The sequence below is a fragment of the Siphateles boraxobius genome, unplaced genomic scaffold, assembly GCF_051911475.1.
Source record: "Siphateles boraxobius isolate OS27281-9 unplaced genomic scaffold, OSU_SipBor_1 7, whole genome shotgun sequence".
In the NCBI taxonomy this organism is placed as follows: domain Eukaryota; kingdom Metazoa; phylum Chordata; class Actinopteri; order Cypriniformes; family Leuciscidae; genus Siphateles; species Siphateles boraxobius.
The window spans coordinates 2,259,654-2,277,472 of record NW_027509197.1 but is presented as its reverse complement, the minus strand read 5'-3'; the positions used below and the strand labels follow the sequence as shown (position 1 = coordinate 2,277,472).

Here is a 17,819-nt window from a genome sequence, read left to right as displayed (position 1 = left end):
AAGAGATGTGGTTTACCAAATTTTCCATGTTAGAGTCGTGTTTAAAGTCTGTTTAGAGAGAACGGTGTCGTCTTAGCGGCCCCTAATTTAATAACAAATGATCATTTCGACGAAAGTGAATCAATCAAAACTAACTTTAGCTGGAAATAACATTATTCAAGAACCACTATAAAACCAAACCAATCTCTGTTACCTTAAATAATATGTTTATCTCTGTAAAAAGCTACTTTGAAACAATCTACATTTTTAAAAAGGCTATATAAATGAGGATGACTTGACTTGACTTGGATGTGAGCAGCAGAGGATGAACACCTCCCTCAAAGGCTGGGAAGAGGACAAGAAGTGATTAGGGAATGTATGCAACAAACTGTCAGATTTTCACCCAAACAGGGAATTGAACCGAACTAACCTTAAAGTGTTAATCCTCCTTAAACAATGCTCACTTCAGGCTTGAAATGAGCCCAATTTCTGTGTTAGAAAAAAAAGCAGCTCATACAAAAGATCCTGGATGTCATGATTCCTGTCACAAGCAGACAAAGAGCCACATAGTCGGCAGGGTTCGAAGCTGCGCGGGGAAACCCCAATGGATTTCAAGTCCATCGCCTTAACCTCTCGGCCACAACTACTCTTGATAGTGAGTCACATGCTATTTCCATTTCTGGATGTGAGGAGCAGAGAACACCGGGGCCAACCATTAATTTCGTTGTGAACAGCAGAGGATCCACTCAGCTAACATATTGTGTTGGCAAAAAGGAGTTCAACTACGTCTTCACCTACACAAATACCTTCTCACTTAAGGCTTGAAAAGAGATGTGGGTTGCCCAATTTTCCATGTTAGAGAAAAAGCAGCTCATAAAAAGATCTTGGATGTCGCAAGCAGACAAAGAGACACATAGTCGGCAGGGTCCGAACCTGCACGGGGAAACCCCAAAGGATATCAAGTGCATCGCCTTAACCTCTCGGCCACGACTACACTCTGAGTGAGTCACATGCTATTTTCTTTTCTGGATATGAGCAGCAGAGAACACCGGGGCCAACCATTATTTTGATGTGAGCAGCAGAGGATCCACTCAGCTAATATATTGTGTTGGCAATAAGGAGTTCAAAAATGTCTTCACCTACACAAAAACCTGCTCACTTCAAGCTAGAAAAGAGATGTGGGTTGCCCAATTTTCCATGTTAGAGAATAAAGCAGCTCGTACAAAGGATGTCACAATTCCTCTCGCAAAGAGACAAGGACCCACATAGTCGACAGGGTTCGAACCTGCGCGGGGAGACCCCAATGGATTTCAAGTCCATCGCCTTAACCTCTCGGCCACAACTACTCTTGATAGTAAGTCAAATGCTATTTTATTTTCTCGATGTGTGCAGCAGAGGACAACCATCAATGTGGATGTTAAATCCTGTTGTACTCGTTACATCATAAGAAAAATGGCATCTAAGCTAATTTTAGTGTCTTTGTTTCTCCCAAGGTTTTCCCGCAGCCTGCCGGATCCAGATCTGATGAAGGACCTTTGCCTGGACCCGATGACAATGCAGTGCTGAAGTGCCAACTAGCCTCTCCCTATGGAGGATCCCTATACCACTCTACAGATAAAGCATTGCAACAACGTCTTCACCTACACAAAAACCTGCTCACTTCAAGCTTGAAAAGTTGTGGGTTGCCCAATTTTCCATGTTAGAGAATAAACCAGCTCGTACAAAGGATGTCACAATTCCTCTCGCAAAGAGACAAGGAGCCACGTAGTCGGCAGGGTTCGAACCTGCACGGGGAGACCACAATGGATTTCAAGTCCATCGTCTTAACCTCTCGGCCACGACTACTCTTGATAGTGAGTCACATGCTATTTTATTTTCTGGATGTGAGCAGCAGAGAACAACGGTGCCAAACATTATTTTTATGTGAGCAGCAGAGGATCCACTCAGCTAATATATTGTGTTGGCAAAAAGGAGTTCAACAACATCTTCACCTACACAAAAACCTGCTCACTTCAAGCTTGAAAAGAGATGTGGGTTGCTCAGTTTTCCATGTTAGAGAATAAAGCAGCTCGTACAAAGGATGTCACAATTCCTCTCGCAAAGAGACAAGGAGCCACGTAGTTGGCAGGGTTCAAAACTGCGCGGGGATACCCCAATGGATTTCAAGTCCATCGCCTTAATCTCTCGAGTTTTATCCTAATTTTAAACAGTAATAATTTTATTACTACAAGTTCACTTTATCTTCTTAGACACCTCAGAACTGGAAATCACAACGGAATCGCAACGGTTAATGCATGAATGAATAATAATAAGAAGCGGATAGTCTGTCCAGGAAATCTCACGTAAGGCAAACACCAGAGCAAGCAACAAGAGCCCGATTCAACTATGACCTTCGACCAGATGAACAACACTCTGATCGCGAGGAAAAGGACATACTAACTTGCTGGAATCGGACTGGAACTGTGACGCCCGGCATCTGAGTGCAAGCAAGCGCTAGCTCTGTACTAGCGCACCGCGCCTGAATCATGCCACCGCTCTGCTTCGCTGCTGACTTCCGCCCACTCAACAACCACCGCTGTCTGGACAGCATTAACTTCTTCCGAGAAACTGGACTATGTCGCCGTCCTCCACACAGAGGCTCTGGTCGTATGTTCAATTACAACTTTTCAACCCCAAGCTCTATTCCATCCATCTGGTCTAATTCGCGCACTGCAACTACCACACTACGTCATCACAACAAACGGCACGTGCGCCTATCTAATCTCCGCTCCCTTCCTCGGTCTTCTCAACCCATCACAAAGCAACATCACCTGAAACTGGCCTTGCTCAATACCCGCTCACTCAACAATAAAAGTCTAATTTTAAATGAATTCATAACTGACAATAACCTGTATTTCCTTTGTATCACTGAAATTTGACACAAACCTGAGTTTTCTGACTTTTTAACTGTTATCTGCCATCTCACTTTCTGTTCTGCTTCTGGGAGATTTCAACATTCACATCGACACTAACTGTAAATTTGCCACTGAATTCCTGGAACTGCTACACTGTTCAACTTCACTCAACATGTCAACTTTCCTACCCACAGCCGTGGTCACATCCTGGATCTGGTCTGTTTTCAACTGGTCTCACCATACCTCACCTCTCCAGCTCTAACCTTAACATCTCTGACCATATGGCAATCACCATGAACATTGATCTCCCTATCTTGCCCAAGAACAAACACACAATCTCCTTCAGAAATCTTAAATCCATCTCCACTCCTGCCCTTTCAGCCTATCTTGTCAGCAAACATAAAGAGCATTACAGTAGTCCAACCTCAAACTAATAAAAGCATGAATCACCTTTTCTAGATCATGCTTGTTAAGAAAAGGCCTAACTTTAGCTAGAAGACGAAGCTGGAAAAAACTCATTTTGACAACATTGCTAATTTGCTTGTCAAATTTCATGTTGCAATCAAAAATAACTTCCAGATTTCTGACAGCTGGCCTAAGGTATGGCGCCAGAGCCCCCAAACTCACCGCTGAACCATTTGGGTTACCGAAGATGATACACTCATTTTTTGCTTTGTTTAAACTAAGAAAATTTTGTGACAACCACAACTCAATATCATCAATACAACTAAGTAGGGAGTCAAGTGCGACACTATCATTCAGTTTTAAAGGCAAATAAATCTGCAAATCATCAGCATAACAATGAAAGGACAGATTGTGCTTTCCTATAATACTTCCCAAGGGCAACATATATAAAGAAAACAAGATTGGGCCAAGAATTGAACCCTGGGGTACCCCACAAGAAAGAGGAGCAGCTGGCGAGGAGCATTCACCAATCATAACTGAGAAGCTCCTATTTGCTAAGTAGGAGCTAAACCATTGAAGGGCCAAACCTCGAATGCCCACACAATGCTCGAGGCGAGACAGGAGGACTGCGTGGTCCACCGTATCAAACGCCGCTGTGAGGTCCAAAAGCACTAAAACACCAGGATTCCCAGCATCCACAGACAAGGCAATGTCATTATGTACTCTGAGCAGTGCTGACTCAGTACTGTGACGTGATCTAAAACCCGATTGAAATTTTTCAAGCACAGAATTTTTCTGCATAAAGGCTTGTAACTGTATAAAAACAACTTTTTCCAAAACCTTTGACAGAAAAGGCAGATGAGAAACTGGTCTAAAATTAGATAATACTGAAGGGTCAAGATTTGGCTTCTTAAGTAGCGGCCTGACCACAGCATGTTTAAATGCAGCTGGGACACAACCTAGACCAAGACAAGAATTAATTAAAGTGAGTAAACTCGACCCAATGGCGCTATTAAAAACTTCCTTCACTATCCTGGCTGGGACAATGTCTAATGAACAGTAGGTGGGTTTCATGTGTTGCGCTATCTCAGAAAGCAGCGCAAACGAAACTGGCTTGAAATCCTCAAAAACAGCAGGAAGCACAGAAGCAGTAGGAACAAACACATTAAAATTAGCACTGCAGTTTTGCCTGACAGATGCTACCTTGTCAGTAAAATAACTGAGAAATTTCTCACATGTACTAATTGAAACCTCTGTTTGATCAGAGGTACATGGATTCAATACAGAGTTAATGGTATTAAATAAAACTCTATGTTCATGACAACTGCTAGTTATGACCGAAGAAAGATAGTGCATCTTCGCCACCTTCACAGCCCTCTGATATGCAGCTAGGAACCTAGTGATGTAAATAGTTTGTCCTTCTTCCACCTTCGTTCGGCTTGTCTACAGTGTTTCCTAAGAGCCCTTGTGCTGACATTTAACCAGGGATCCACCTTAGGTTTAATAGATTTAGTCCGAAAAGGGGCAATAGAGTCTAAAATTTCAGTGCTTGTGGAATGAAACGCAGAGAGAACATTATCTGGGGAGAAAGGAGAGACCAGACCATTCATTGCATGAAACTGTGAGCCCATAAACGCCGAAGCGAACTCTACACCTAAAGAGGGTGTGATGAGGCGGCGTCTAGAGGCTGAGGAGACAGGTTTACTAGCGGGTGGTATAACACTGATCTCAAATCTAATAGGGAAGTGATCTGAAATACCAGATTCTGTTAAGGTGTGGGTTGCCCAATGTTCCATGTTAGAGAAAAAAGCAGCTCGTACAAAGATCTTGGATGTCACATTTCCTGTCGCAAGCAGACAAAGAGGTTTATCACAGGTTCGTGTTTAAAGTCTGTTTAGAGAGAACGGTGTCATCTTAGCGGCCCCTAATTTATTAACAAATGACCATTTCGAAGTGAATCAATCTAAACTAACTTTAGCTTGAAATAACATTATTCAAGAACCACTATGAAACCAAACCAATCTCTGTTACCTTAAATTATATGTTTATCTCTGTAAAAAGCTGCTTTGAAACAATCTACATTGTTAAAAGCGCTATATAAATGGGGATGACTTGACTTGACTTGACTTGGATGTGAGCAGCAGAGGATGAACACCTCCCTCAAATGCTGGGAAGTGGACAACAAGTGATTAGGGAATGTATGCAACAAACTGTCAGATTTTCACCCAAACAGGGATTTGAACAGAACTTACCTTAAAGTGTTAATCCTCCTTAAACAATGCTTACTTCAGGCTTGAAATGAGGCCAATTTCTGTCTTAGAAAAAAAAGCAGCTCATACAAAGATCCTGGATGTCACAATTCAAAAAGGCAAAAAGGAGTTCAACTACGTCTTCACCTACACAAATACCTTCTCACTTCAGGCTTGAAAAGAGATGTGTGTTGCCCAATTTTCCATGCTAGAGAAAAAGAAGTTCATACAAAGATCTTGGATGTCACAAGCAGACAAAGAGACACATAATCGGCAGGGTCCGAACCTGCAAGGGGAAACCCCAATGGATATCAAGTGCATCGCCTTAACCTCTCGGCCACGACTACACTGTGAGTGAGTCACATGCTATTTTATTTTCTGGATGTGTGCAGCAGAGGACAACCATCAATGTGGATGTTAAATCCTGTTGTACTCGTTACATCATAAGAAAAATGGCATCTAAGCTAATTTTTGTGTCTTTGTTTATCCCAAGGTTTTCCCGCAGCCTGCCGGTTCCAGATCTGGCAAAGGACCTTCGCCGTGACCCGATGACAATACAGTGCTTCACGTAGTCGGCAGGGTTCGAACCTGCGCCGGGAGACCCCAATGGTTTTCAAGTCCATCGCCTTAACCTCTCGGCCACGACTACTCTTGATAGTGAGTCACATGCTATTTCCGTTTCTGGATGTGAGCAGCAGAGAACACCGGGGCCAACCATTATTTTGATGTGAGCAGCAGAGGATCCACTCAGCTAATATATTGTGTTGGCAATAAGGAGTTCAAAAATGTCTTCACCTACACAAAAACCTGCTCACTTCAAGCTAGAAAAGAGATGTGGGTTGCCCAATTTTCCATGTTAGAGAATAAAGCAGCTCGTACAAAGGATGTCACAATTCCTCTCGCAAAGAGACAAGGACCCACGTAGTCGGCAGGGTTCGAACCTGCGCGGGGAGACCCCAATGGATTTCAAGTCCATCGCCTTAACCTCTCGGCCACAACTACTCTTGATAGTAAGTCAAATGCTATTTTATTTTCTCGATGTGTGCAGCAGAGGACAACCATCAATGTGGATGTTAAATCCTGTTGTACTCGTTACATCATAAGAAAAATGGCATCTAAGCTAATTTTAGTGTCTTTGTTTCTCCCAAGGTTTTCCCGCAGCCTGCCGGATCCAGATCTGATGAAGGACCTTTGCCTGGACCCGATGACAATGCAGTGCTGAAGTGCCAACTAGCCTCTCCCTATGGAGGATCCCTATACCACTCTACAGATAAAGCATTGCAACAACGTCTTCACCTACACAAAAACCTGCTCACTTCAAGCTTGAAAAGTTGTGGGTTGCCCAATTTTCCATGTTAGAGAATAAACCAGCTCGTACAAAGGATGTCACAATTCCTCTCGCAAAGAGACAAGGAGCCACGTAGTCGGCAGGGTTCGAACCTGCACGGGGAGACCACAATGGATTTCAAGTCCATCGTCTTAACCTCTCGGCCACGACTACTCTTGATAGTGAGTCACATGCTATTTTATTTTCTGGATGTGAGCAGCAGAGAACAACGGTGCCAAACATTATTTTTATGTGAGCAGCAGAGGATCCACTCAGCTAATATATTGTGTTGGCAAAAAGGAGTTCAACAACATCTTCACCTACACAAAAACCTGCTCACTTCAAGCTTGAAAAGAGATGTGGGTTGCTCAGTTTTCCATGTTAGAGAATAAAGCAGCTCGTACAAAGGATGTCACAATTCCTCTCGCAAAGAGACAAGGAGCCACGTAGTTGGCAGGGTTCAAAACTGCGCGGGGAGACCCCAATGGATTTCAAGTCCATCGCCTTAATCTCTCGAGTTTTATCCTAATTTTAAACAGTAATAATTTTATTACTACAAGTTCACTTTATCTTCTTAGACACCTCAGAACTGGAAATCACAACGGAATCGCAACGGTTAATGCATGAATGAATAATAATAAGAAGCGGATAGTCTGTCCAGGAAATCTCACGTAAGGCAAACACCAGAGCAAGCAACAAGAGCCCGATTCAACTACGACCTTCGACCAGATGAACAACACTCTGATCGCGAGGAAAAGGACATACTAACTTGCTGGAATCGGACTGGAACTGTGACGCCCGGCATCTGAGTGCAAGCAAGCGCTAGCTCTGTACTAGCGCACCGCGCCTGAATCATGCCACCGCTCTGCTTCGCTGCTGACTTCCGCCCACTAAACAACCACCGCTGTCTGGACAGCATTAACTTCTTCCGAGAAACTGGACTATGTCGCCGTCCTCCACACAGAGGCTCTGGTCGTATGTTCAATTACAACTTTTCAACCCCAAGCTCTATTCCATCCATCTGGTCTAATTCGCGCACTGCAACTACCACACTACGTCATCACAACAAACGGCACGTGCGCCTATCTAATCTCCGCTCCCTTCCTCGGTCTTCTCAACCCATCACAAAGCAACATCACCTGAAACTGGCCTTGCTCAATACCCGCTCACTCAACAATAAAAGTCTAATTTTAAATGAATTCATAACTGACAATAACCTGTATTTCCTTTGTATCACTGAAATTTGACACAAACCTGAGTTTTCTGACTTTTTAACTGTTATCTGCCATCTCACTTTCTGTTCTGCTTCTGGGAGATTTCAACATTCACATCGACACTAACTGTAAATTTGCCACTGAATTCCTGGAACTGCTACACTGTTCAACTTCACTCAACATGTCAACTTTCCTACCCACAGCCGTGGTCACATCCTGGATCTGGTCTGTTTTCAACTGGTCTCACCATACCTCACCTCTCCAGCTCTAACCTTAACATCTCTGACCATATGGCAATCACCATGAACATTGATCTCCCTATCTTGACCAAGAACAAACACACAATCTCCTTCAGAAATCTTAAATCCATCTCCACTCCTGCCCTTTCAGCCTATCTTGTCAGCAAACATAAAGAGCATTACAGTAGTCCAACCTCAAACTAATAAAAGCATGAATCACCTTTTCTAGATCATGCTTGTTAAGAAAAGGCCTAACTTTAGCTAGAAGACGAAGCTGGTAAAAACTCATTTTGACAACATTGCTAATTTGCTTGTCAAATTTCATGTTGCAATCAAAAATAACTTCCAGATTTCTGACAGCTGGCCTAAGGTATGGCGCCAGAGCCCCCAAACTCACCGCTGAACCATTTGGGTTACCGAAGATGATACACTCATTTTTTGCTTTGTTTAAACTAAGAAAATTTTGTGACAACCACAACTCAATATCATCAATACAACTAAGTAGGGAGTCAAGTGCGACACTATCATTCGGTTTTAAAGGCAAATAAATCTGCAAATCATCAGCATAACAATGAAAGGACAGATTGTGCTTTCCTATAATACTTCCCAAGGGCAACATATATAAAGAAAACAAGATTGGGCCAAGAATTGAACCCTGGGGTACCCCACAAGAAAGAGGAGCAGCTGGCGAGGAGCATTCACCAATCATAACTGAGAAGCTCCTATTTGCTAAGTAGGAGCTAAACCATTGAAGGGCCAAACCTCGAATGCCCACACAATGCTCGAGGCGAGACAGGAGGACTGCGTGGTCCACCGTATCAAACGCCGCTGTGAGGTCCAAAAGCACTAAAACAGCAGGATTCCCAGCATCCACAGACAAGGCAATGTCATTATGTACTCTGAGCAGTGCTGACTCAGTACTGTGACGTGATCTAAAACCCGATTGAAATTTTTCAAGCACAGAATTTTTCTGCATAAAGGCTTGTAACTGTATAAAAACAACTTTTTCCAAAACCTTTGACAGAAAAGGCAGATGAGAAACTGGTCTAAAATTAGATAATACTGAAGGGTCAAGATTTGGCTTCTTAAGTAGCGGCCTGACCACAGCATGTTTAAATGCAGCTGGGACACAACCTAGACCAAGACAATAATTAATTAAAGTGAGTAAACTCGACCCAATGGCGCTATTAAAAACTTCCTTCACTATCCTGGCTGGGACAATGTCTAATGAACAGTAGGTGGGTTTCATGTGTTGCGCTATCTCAGAAAGCAGCGCAAACGAAACTGGCTTGAAATCCTCAAAAACAGCAGGAAGCACAGAAGCAGTAGGAACAAACACATTAAAATTAGCACTGCAGTTTTGCCTGACAGATGCTACCTTGTCAGTAAAATAACTGAGAAATTTCTCACATGTACTAATTGAAACCTCTGTCTGATCAGAGGTACATGGATTCAACACAGAGTTAATGGTATTAAATAAAACTCTAGGTTCATGACAACTGCTAGTTATGACCGAAGAAAGATAGTGCATCTTCGCCACCTTCACAGCCCTCTGATATGCAGCTAGGAACCTAGTGATGTAAATAGTTTGTCCTTCTTCCACCTTCGTTCGGCTTGTTTACAGTGTTTCCTAAGAGCCCTTGTGGTGACATTTAACCAGGGATCCACCTTAGGTTTAATAGATTTAGTCCGAAAAGGGGCAATAGAGTCTAAAATTTCAGTGCTTGTGGAATGAAACGCAGAGAGAACATTATCTGGGGAGAAAGGAGAGACCAGACCATTCATTGCATGAAACTGTGAGCCCATAAACGCCGAAGCGAACTCTACACCTAAAGAGGGTGTGATGAGGCGGCGTCTAGAGGCTGAGGAGACAGGTTTACTAGCGGGTGGTATAACACTGATCTCAAATCTAATAGGGAAGTGATCTGAAATACCAGATTCTGTTAAGGTGTGGGTTGCCCAATGTTCCATGTTAGAGAAAAAAAGCAGCTCGTACAAAGATCTTGGATGTCACATTTCCTGTCGCAAGCAGACAAAGAGGTTTATCACAGGTTCGTGTTTAAAGTCTGTTTAGAGAGAACGGTGTCATCTTAGCGGCCCCTAATTTATTAACAAATGACCATTTCGAAGTGAATCAATCTAAACTAACTTTAGCTTGAAATAACATTATTCAAGAACCACTATGAAACCAAACCAATCTCTGTTACCTTAAATTATATGTTTATCTCTGTAAAAAGCTGCTTTGAAACAATCTACATTGTTAAAAGCGCTATATAAATGGGGATGACTTGACTTGACTTGACTTGGATGTGAGCAGCAGAGGATGAACACCTCCCTCAAAGGCTGGGAAGAGGACAACAAGTGATTAGGGAATGTATGCAACAAACTGTCATATTTTCACCCAAACAGGGATTTGAACAGAACTTACCTTAAAGTGTTAATCCTCCTTAAACAATGCTTACTTAGGCTTGAAATGAGGCCAATTTCTGTCTTAGAAAAAAAAGCAGCTCATACAAAGATCCTGGATGTCACAATTCAAAAAGGCAAAAAGGAGTTCAACTACGTCTTCACCTACACAAATACCTTCTCACTTCAGGCTTGAAAAGAGATGTGTGTTGCCCAATTTTCCATGCTAGAGAAAAAGAAGCTCATACAAAGATCTTGGATGTCACAAGCAGACAAAGAGACACATAGTCGGCAGGGTCCGAACCTGCAAGGGGAAACCCCAATGGATATAAAGTGCATCGCCTTAACCTCTCGGCCACGACTACACTGTGAGTGAGTCACATGCTATTTTATTTTCTGGATGTGTGCAGCAGAGGACAACCATCAATGTGGATGTTAAATCCTGTTGTACTCGTTACATCATAAGAAAAATGGCATCTAAGCTAATTTTTGTGTCTTTGTTTATCCCAAGGTTTTCCCGCAGCCTGCCGGTTCCAGATCTGGCAAAGGACCTTCGCCGTGACCCGAAGACAATACAGTGCTTCACGTAGTCGGCAGGGTTTGAACCTGCGCCGGGAGACCCCAATGGATTTCAAGTCCATCGCCTTAACCTCTCGGCCACGACTACTCTTGATAGTGAGTCACATGCTATTTCCGTTTCTGGATGTGAGCAGCAGAGAACACCGGGGCCAACCATAAATGTTGATGTAAGCAGCAGAGGATCCACTCAGCTAACATATTGTGTTGGCAAAAAGGAGTTCAACTACGTCTTCACCTACACAAATACCTTCTCACTTCAGGCTTGAAAAGAGGTGTGGGTTGCCCAATGTTTCATGTTAGAGAAAAAAAGCAGCTCGTACAAAGATCTTGGATGTAACAATTCCTGTCGCAAGCAGACAAAGAGCCACGTACTTGGCAGGGTTCGACCCTGTGCAGGGAAACCCCAATGGATTTTGACTCCATCGCCTTAACCTCTTTGCCACAACTACACTGTGAGTGAGTCACATGCTATTTTCTTTTCTGGATGTGAGCAGCAGAGAACACCGGGGCCAAGCATTAATGTCGATGTGAGCAGCAGAGGATCCACTCAACTAAGTTATTGTGTTGGCAAAAAGGAGTTCAACTACGTCTTCACCTACACAAAAACCTTCTCACTTCAGGCTTGAAAAGAGATGTGGGTTGCCCAATTTTCCATGTTAGAGAAAAAGCAGCTCATACAAAGATCTTGGATGTCGCAAGCAGACAAAGAGACACGTAGTCGGCAGGGTCCGAACCTGCACGGGGAAACCCCAATGGATATCATGTGCATCGCCTTAACCTCTCTGGCACGACTACACTGTGAGTGAGTCACATGCTATTTTCTTTCCGGATATGAGCAGCAGAGATCACCGGGGCCAACCATTATTTTGATGTGAGCAGCAGAGGATCCACTCAGCTAATATATTGTGATGGCAATAAGGAGTTCAACAATGTCTTCACCTACACAAAAAATCTGCTCACTTCAAGCTAGAAAAGAGATGTGGGTTGCCAAAGAACAAAGAAAAGAAATAAAGATCTCTACGGGGAAATCACGCGGAGTTAACGTCACATCTTTGCATGGCTGGTGAAGAAGCGTGTGTGCGTCTCTCGCCACGTGGTCACGTGCGCGTGTTCCTCCTTCAAAACGAGCGCGCGCTCGTTTAAATGTCCCTTGTAGATGGATTTGCTGAAGAGACATGTCACGCGGTGTTCTTTTCACACGGCGATTGGAATTAAACACGGAGACTTATCTAAGACTGAAAAACACAAACTAGACACAAATAAGAGAAAGGCGAAGAGCTCGCCCGGAGGCGAGACGTTACATTATGACACAAGGACAGGCGAAGTAAGAGCGCGATAAACTGGTATTCAGTCCTTTTGAAGACCTGACGTTTCCGCCTTCTTTGGAAGAGGGTCCAATCAGGAGCTGTCCCTTTGGAGGGAGATTTTATGACCCTTTGTGGTATAACCAGGCATTTAAATCTCTAGTTTCATTGGGTGTTTAAGAGAAGAATCTTCACAATTCTTATAATACTAATGTGTCACAAAGTTTAGCAAAATGTAATGTCAATTAACAAATGGGGAATGAAGATTGGAGTTTATCGAGACCAAACTTGCCACAAATGGATTTGGTTAAACATTAGTTGGCAAAGTTTAAAACATTATCGCATTAGAGTTGTCGAGAAACATAGACCAAACCACAAAAAGGCAACTCATGAAATAGGGAAATTAGATACATTGTTCATAAAATTCTCAAGTGGATATATAAAAGCATATATATATATATATATATATATATATATATATATATATATATATATATATGAATACAGGATTCATTACTCCTCCTTGGTTAGAATTCAGAGAGAGCCACAGTTCTGTGAACATTCCTTTGGGTCGTAAACGCTGTTATCTAAGAACACCAGTGATGTTAGTTTTGGTCTCTTTTCACTCCAAAGATGGAAAACATAGTAAACTATATTTTACTGGATATTACTGTACGTATTCTGATTGATCACACCGAAAGCATTCTGGAGGTGTCCAGAACTATGTGTACAAGTTATGGGAATAGACAGTTATATTTAAAATGCATAATGAAGGTATTTATAATTCACTTTAAGCTACGATAAAATCATAGTCATTCCAATGTGACATGGGCAAATGGACACACATAAAAACACATTGAACATATCTGGTTAAATGTCTTTTAAAGAAAAGAAGTTTCTTTTCGCTTTGGAATCCACTTCCTTTGGGACATTCCGATCAGTCATAAAATGTCTTGTAATCGGACACCACGCTCTGTCCTGAGTGTGGTCTTCACTGTTGGGGGAATGTGTGTGTGTGTGTTTGGGTTAATTTACATTCAGAGATTTTTGGTCTTTATCAGGATGTATTTAGTTATTCAGATTCACCCACTTAGCCCAGTCCTTACAGTCCCCCTTTTTGTCTTATGAAGTCCCTGTGTGGACTTAATCGGACAACAATCATCACAATGGACGGATGACAGGTGAATCATGATGATCGGGTAGCAGGTGCTCTCAGGCTGAGGCCTCAGCTTGATTAAGTTCGACGCAGCCTCCAGAGTGGTACCCTCTTCCTGAGGGTCCCGTGGGCTTGGCTGTAGATGTTCGCACCTCGTTGAGCCTCTTGCGCAGGATGACTGTTGAGCGTCTGGGTGTGGTTGATAGAGGTACCCAGCGTAGGGTCGGCCGCAATCCAGGATTGGACAGCAGGTGTGGTGGTTAAGTAGGGCAGTTGAGACAAAGCTTGGAGGGCTGTGTCGATAGGATAAATGTCAATTAGCTGGGACCCCCCCCCCCTTTCGCAAACCACAACTCCTGTTCTGGAGTTAGGGTGAAAGTGTGGTTACTGGAGAAGGATGGGATTTCCAGTTCTAATTTGTGGTCTTTGCTTGGAAGATGGTACCATGCCAGGTTGTCACGGTGAAGGATGGCACCTTTCGGTACTTGAATTCACCTGCTCTGGTGGAGCGAGGTGACACAGGTGTCAGTGTCATTCTGGTCGTAAGTGAGTGCAGCTGTGCGCACAGGAGTGTTAATGAGCCACCTGCCACTTACAATTTCTGCTTGGGGCTTGATGACTTGAGTGCGAGGCTTAGCTACGGCAGGGCAGCGGGTGTCGCTGATCTGCAGCCCGCAGATTCCGTCAGTGTTGTCTCTGAGGAAGGGTTTGTTAGGGCAGAGATAGTGAATGTCTTTGGTCAGTGTGCACATGTGTGGATTCGGAGCTGGGGACAGCTTAGTGTCGCTGTCGTGCAAGTCAATCACGTACGGCGTGCGGATCTTGATGTGAGTGTTACCTTTCAGAATCTGACATTGCCAATGTTCTTGAGCCGGTGGATTCGGCTTGACTGTGATGGGTAAGTTCAGGAGAAAGCCCCCTTTTCTCTGCTTGTGGTCGACACAGAGTGGGATGGCCCTACCCAGCGAGTGGGCAAGGTGTATTTGTAGAGAGTCAGTTGGCGTGGTGATGGCGGAAGCCAGCACGGTTTGCACAAGGCTTAAGGGTATCAGGTGCGGTGGAATTCTACCCATGGCTAGGCTGTCAATGGAGGAGTTCACCTCCAGCAGCGTGTCTGTCATCAGGGCTGTTACCAGCTGAGTTTGAGCAAAGTCATTCTGGAAGACAGTAAACAGCTGTTTCATGGAGTTCACTGTCTGGGTCAGCAGAACGCTGTGAGTGTTGAAAATTACCACAATCCCCTTTAGTGTCTTGTCGATGGTCTGCAGGGATGCACTCTGTGTTGCGAGTTGCTCTTTTATCTGTGGAATCTCGGTCTGGATTTCGGGCTGCATGCCGCCTCACGGTGGCTAGGTTCACTGTATTCACACTGGACATACAAGTGTTAAACAGAGTGGCGGCGGCTCCGGGCAAAGCTCCCCGGAACTGTTTGGAGCGGTGGTTGTGTCCACCTAACTCCGCTTGTGTGATAGTCATTTTCTCAAGTTCGTTGAGCATGTGCTCGACATCGGCCTCAGCGTGAGTGAGGGCGTCTTCTGTCAATCGGCCCCTACCCAGCTGTATTGTGTTCTGTAGGCGTTGCGAGGATCAGGTGGCACATACACTTTCTGAGTGCGAGTCCGGCAGAAAAGGAGTCCTGGTTGTTCCCTTAGGACGATGCCTGATGCCGGACCTGGTGAGATGTCCGATTGCGCCTGCCCTCTGGTTGGCTGGAGGCACAGCAGCATCCTGGTAAAAGTGAAAGGGAGAGAGAAAGAGAAAGGGAGGAAAAATTTCAGCGAGTGTCGTCCTTGGTTGGCTAGGACAGTCTTTCCGCTTTTGAGGACGCCGGTATGCCACTTGGTTCGGTGTCTTGCAAGTGTCTCTGGTGCTGCGGTGTGCAGCACATGGTGCGTCATGGGCATACATTGGCATGACCCCCCTTTTGCACTGTGCACCACAAGCTGTGGCGCAGTGATGGCATCAGGTGCAGAACGCTGAATGTTGTCTTGTGCACGCAGCATGTGCCGGTTGACGTCGGTTGTCTGGGGCATTGGTTGTCGGTGGGTGCAGACGGCGTTCGTGGGTGGTTGGAGGGGTATGAGAGGTGGGTTCTCATAGTGTCCATTGTTTGTCATAGTCTTTGGTAAGCTGGAACGTTAAGGTCAGGTTAAGCAGAGGCTCTGTGACATTTTGTCGCACTTGTGGTGAGACAAATGCATGACCTCTAAAAGTTCAGAACCAAGGTTTAATGGGTTCGCTAGGAATGTAGCATAAAGCTATGCGTTTCACGTGTAGCTAGCTAGTGAAGTGTGTCTTGTATCCTTATCTTAGCTGTGGATGTTAGGAGGCTAAGACTTATATTGGTTCTGATAGTATTTCCTGGAAAGGGCCTATCCGAGATTAAATAAATGACTTAAGATGGTTCTTATGACTAAATTATTTCTCTGGACTTTCGTAGTGGTTCACTACGGCTTGACGAAGTGAATGATAGGGGGAAAAAGGACAGCTTTCCTATTCAAATTATGCTTATTATCAATCCTCAGGACTATAGTTATGCCCTAGTAATCGTTGAAATTACTTGTGTTGCAGGGTCATAAAAATGAGTGCACTTGTTGAAAATAAACAAAATCACAAATAAAGGTGTCTCTGTTTCCTTTCTGGGCCCTATGGGAAATGGAACCACATTCCAACAAGAGAGGAAATGGAATTGAATAATATAGATGACCGAAAAGACAAGGTAATAGCTGACTGCTATTATTATTAAAGTAAAAATAAAAATAAAACGTAGGTGAGTGGTCAAAACAGCGGGAATGATCTGAATGTGAGAATAGTCAGTAGCACTAGTGACTAAACTTTGAATTTGCTTGGACCAACACTCCATGGTGGGTTACAGGGGTTGCGTGTTCAAGACCACTCTGTGTGTCCCTTCAAAGGTTTAGTCAACATGCTAATGAAAATTCTCATTACTATACAGATACTTCTCTAGCTACACAGTTTACATGTAGTTAAACTTAAGTTTAATTGACAGGGAATCTGCAAATTTTGCCTACAGCGCTCAGCCAGGACTACGCCTAACTAGTGAAGGTGAAATTTAGCTGAGAAGAATTGAAAGTACGGAAAGTGAAGAATTAGAAACCATAACTGGGGTTAAAGAAAGTATTCTAGAATACTTTGCACTGTGTAAACAAAAGCTGTAATTAAGGCTTCAAGTGAATGGTGCTAACTGCTAACTGTAGAAGTTATTATTTAGCTTAGCCTAAGCTGGATGAATGCTAGGTTAGGTTAGCTTAGCCTAAGCTGGATGGACGCTAGGTTAGGTTAGCTTAGCCACCTAGGCTGGTTTGTTTACAAAGTGACATCACAAGTTAGCACTTCCTGTGACCAGTTGTTGTCATGGGAACCAGAGCATGTCAGAACAATTCAACAGTACCTGAAGAATGTCTGCACATTTTACTGAGTTATGCATGTTTAAACGGGTTAAAAGGGGGCGCCTATACTTTAAGTCTTTCAAGAACTTGATGTTACATTCAGTAAAATGCAAATGTGTTTTGGCATTTGCTAATTTTACTCATGGAACTCTTCTCTTTACTTTACACAACTTATTCTATTTGTTTACAGAGTAAGGAAATAGATTTGCTGTAAGTCAAAGCTTGTCTAAGCCTATATAGTTACGTCCCTCTCATGCATAAATGCTGGCTCTTCAGCGAGTGAACAGTTTTGATCGCTAGGTAGCTCTCTGCTTGTAGATGCAGCTAAAATTTTTAGGTGAATTACATCAATCTAACAATAATTTGTAAGGCCTTTACATTGTAGAAAGGGGAGCATCACCCAGGTCTACGTATATATAACACTGTCCTGAGCTTTCTTTGTCAGAAACAGGTTTAGCAATACTGCAATTTGGTTTTCTTTAACCAAAGCAGGATAGATATCGGTACAGTTTACAAGCTGCTGAGATGAGATTTTTTTTTTTTGTCAAAAAGACTTACGCTTTACTGCTGAACTTACTTATATTAGTTGGAAATCTAAGACTCTTTCACTTACAGTAGAGATGTCAATTCCAGCTATTGTTTTATCTGCATTTAGAC

At 43.4% G+C, this 17,819-nt stretch overlaps 7 non-coding genes across 7 annotated transcripts; all 7 read right to left on the bottom strand.

The window, feature by feature from the left end:
• Positions 1-544: 544 nt before the first annotated feature.
• Positions 545-626, bottom strand: trnas-uga (transfer RNA serine (anticodon UGA)). The gene has a single exon. It is a non-coding gene; the product is annotated as a tRNA-Ser (tRNA).
• A 617-nt stretch (positions 627-1,243) lies between these two features.
• trnas-uga (transfer RNA serine (anticodon UGA)) lies at positions 1,244-1,325 on the bottom strand. The gene has a single exon. It is a non-coding gene; the product is annotated as a tRNA-Ser (tRNA).
• A 417-nt stretch (positions 1,326-1,742) lies between these two features.
• On the bottom strand, positions 1,743-1,824 carry trnas-uga (transfer RNA serine (anticodon UGA)). Its single transcript has one exon. It is a non-coding gene; the product is annotated as a tRNA-Ser (tRNA).
• A 4,270-nt stretch (positions 1,825-6,094) lies between these two features.
• On the bottom strand, positions 6,095-6,176 carry trnas-uga (transfer RNA serine (anticodon UGA)). The gene has a single exon. It is a non-coding gene; the product is annotated as a tRNA-Ser (tRNA).
• A 271-nt stretch (positions 6,177-6,447) lies between these two features.
• Positions 6,448-6,529, bottom strand: trnas-uga (transfer RNA serine (anticodon UGA)). Its single transcript has one exon. It is a non-coding gene; the product is annotated as a tRNA-Ser (tRNA).
• A 417-nt stretch (positions 6,530-6,946) lies between these two features.
• On the bottom strand, positions 6,947-7,028 carry trnas-uga (transfer RNA serine (anticodon UGA)). The gene has a single exon. It is a non-coding gene; the product is annotated as a tRNA-Ser (tRNA).
• A 4,270-nt stretch (positions 7,029-11,298) lies between these two features.
• trnas-uga (transfer RNA serine (anticodon UGA)) lies at positions 11,299-11,380 on the bottom strand. The gene has a single exon. It is a non-coding gene; the product is annotated as a tRNA-Ser (tRNA).
• Positions 11,381-17,819: the final 6,439 nt, after the last annotated feature.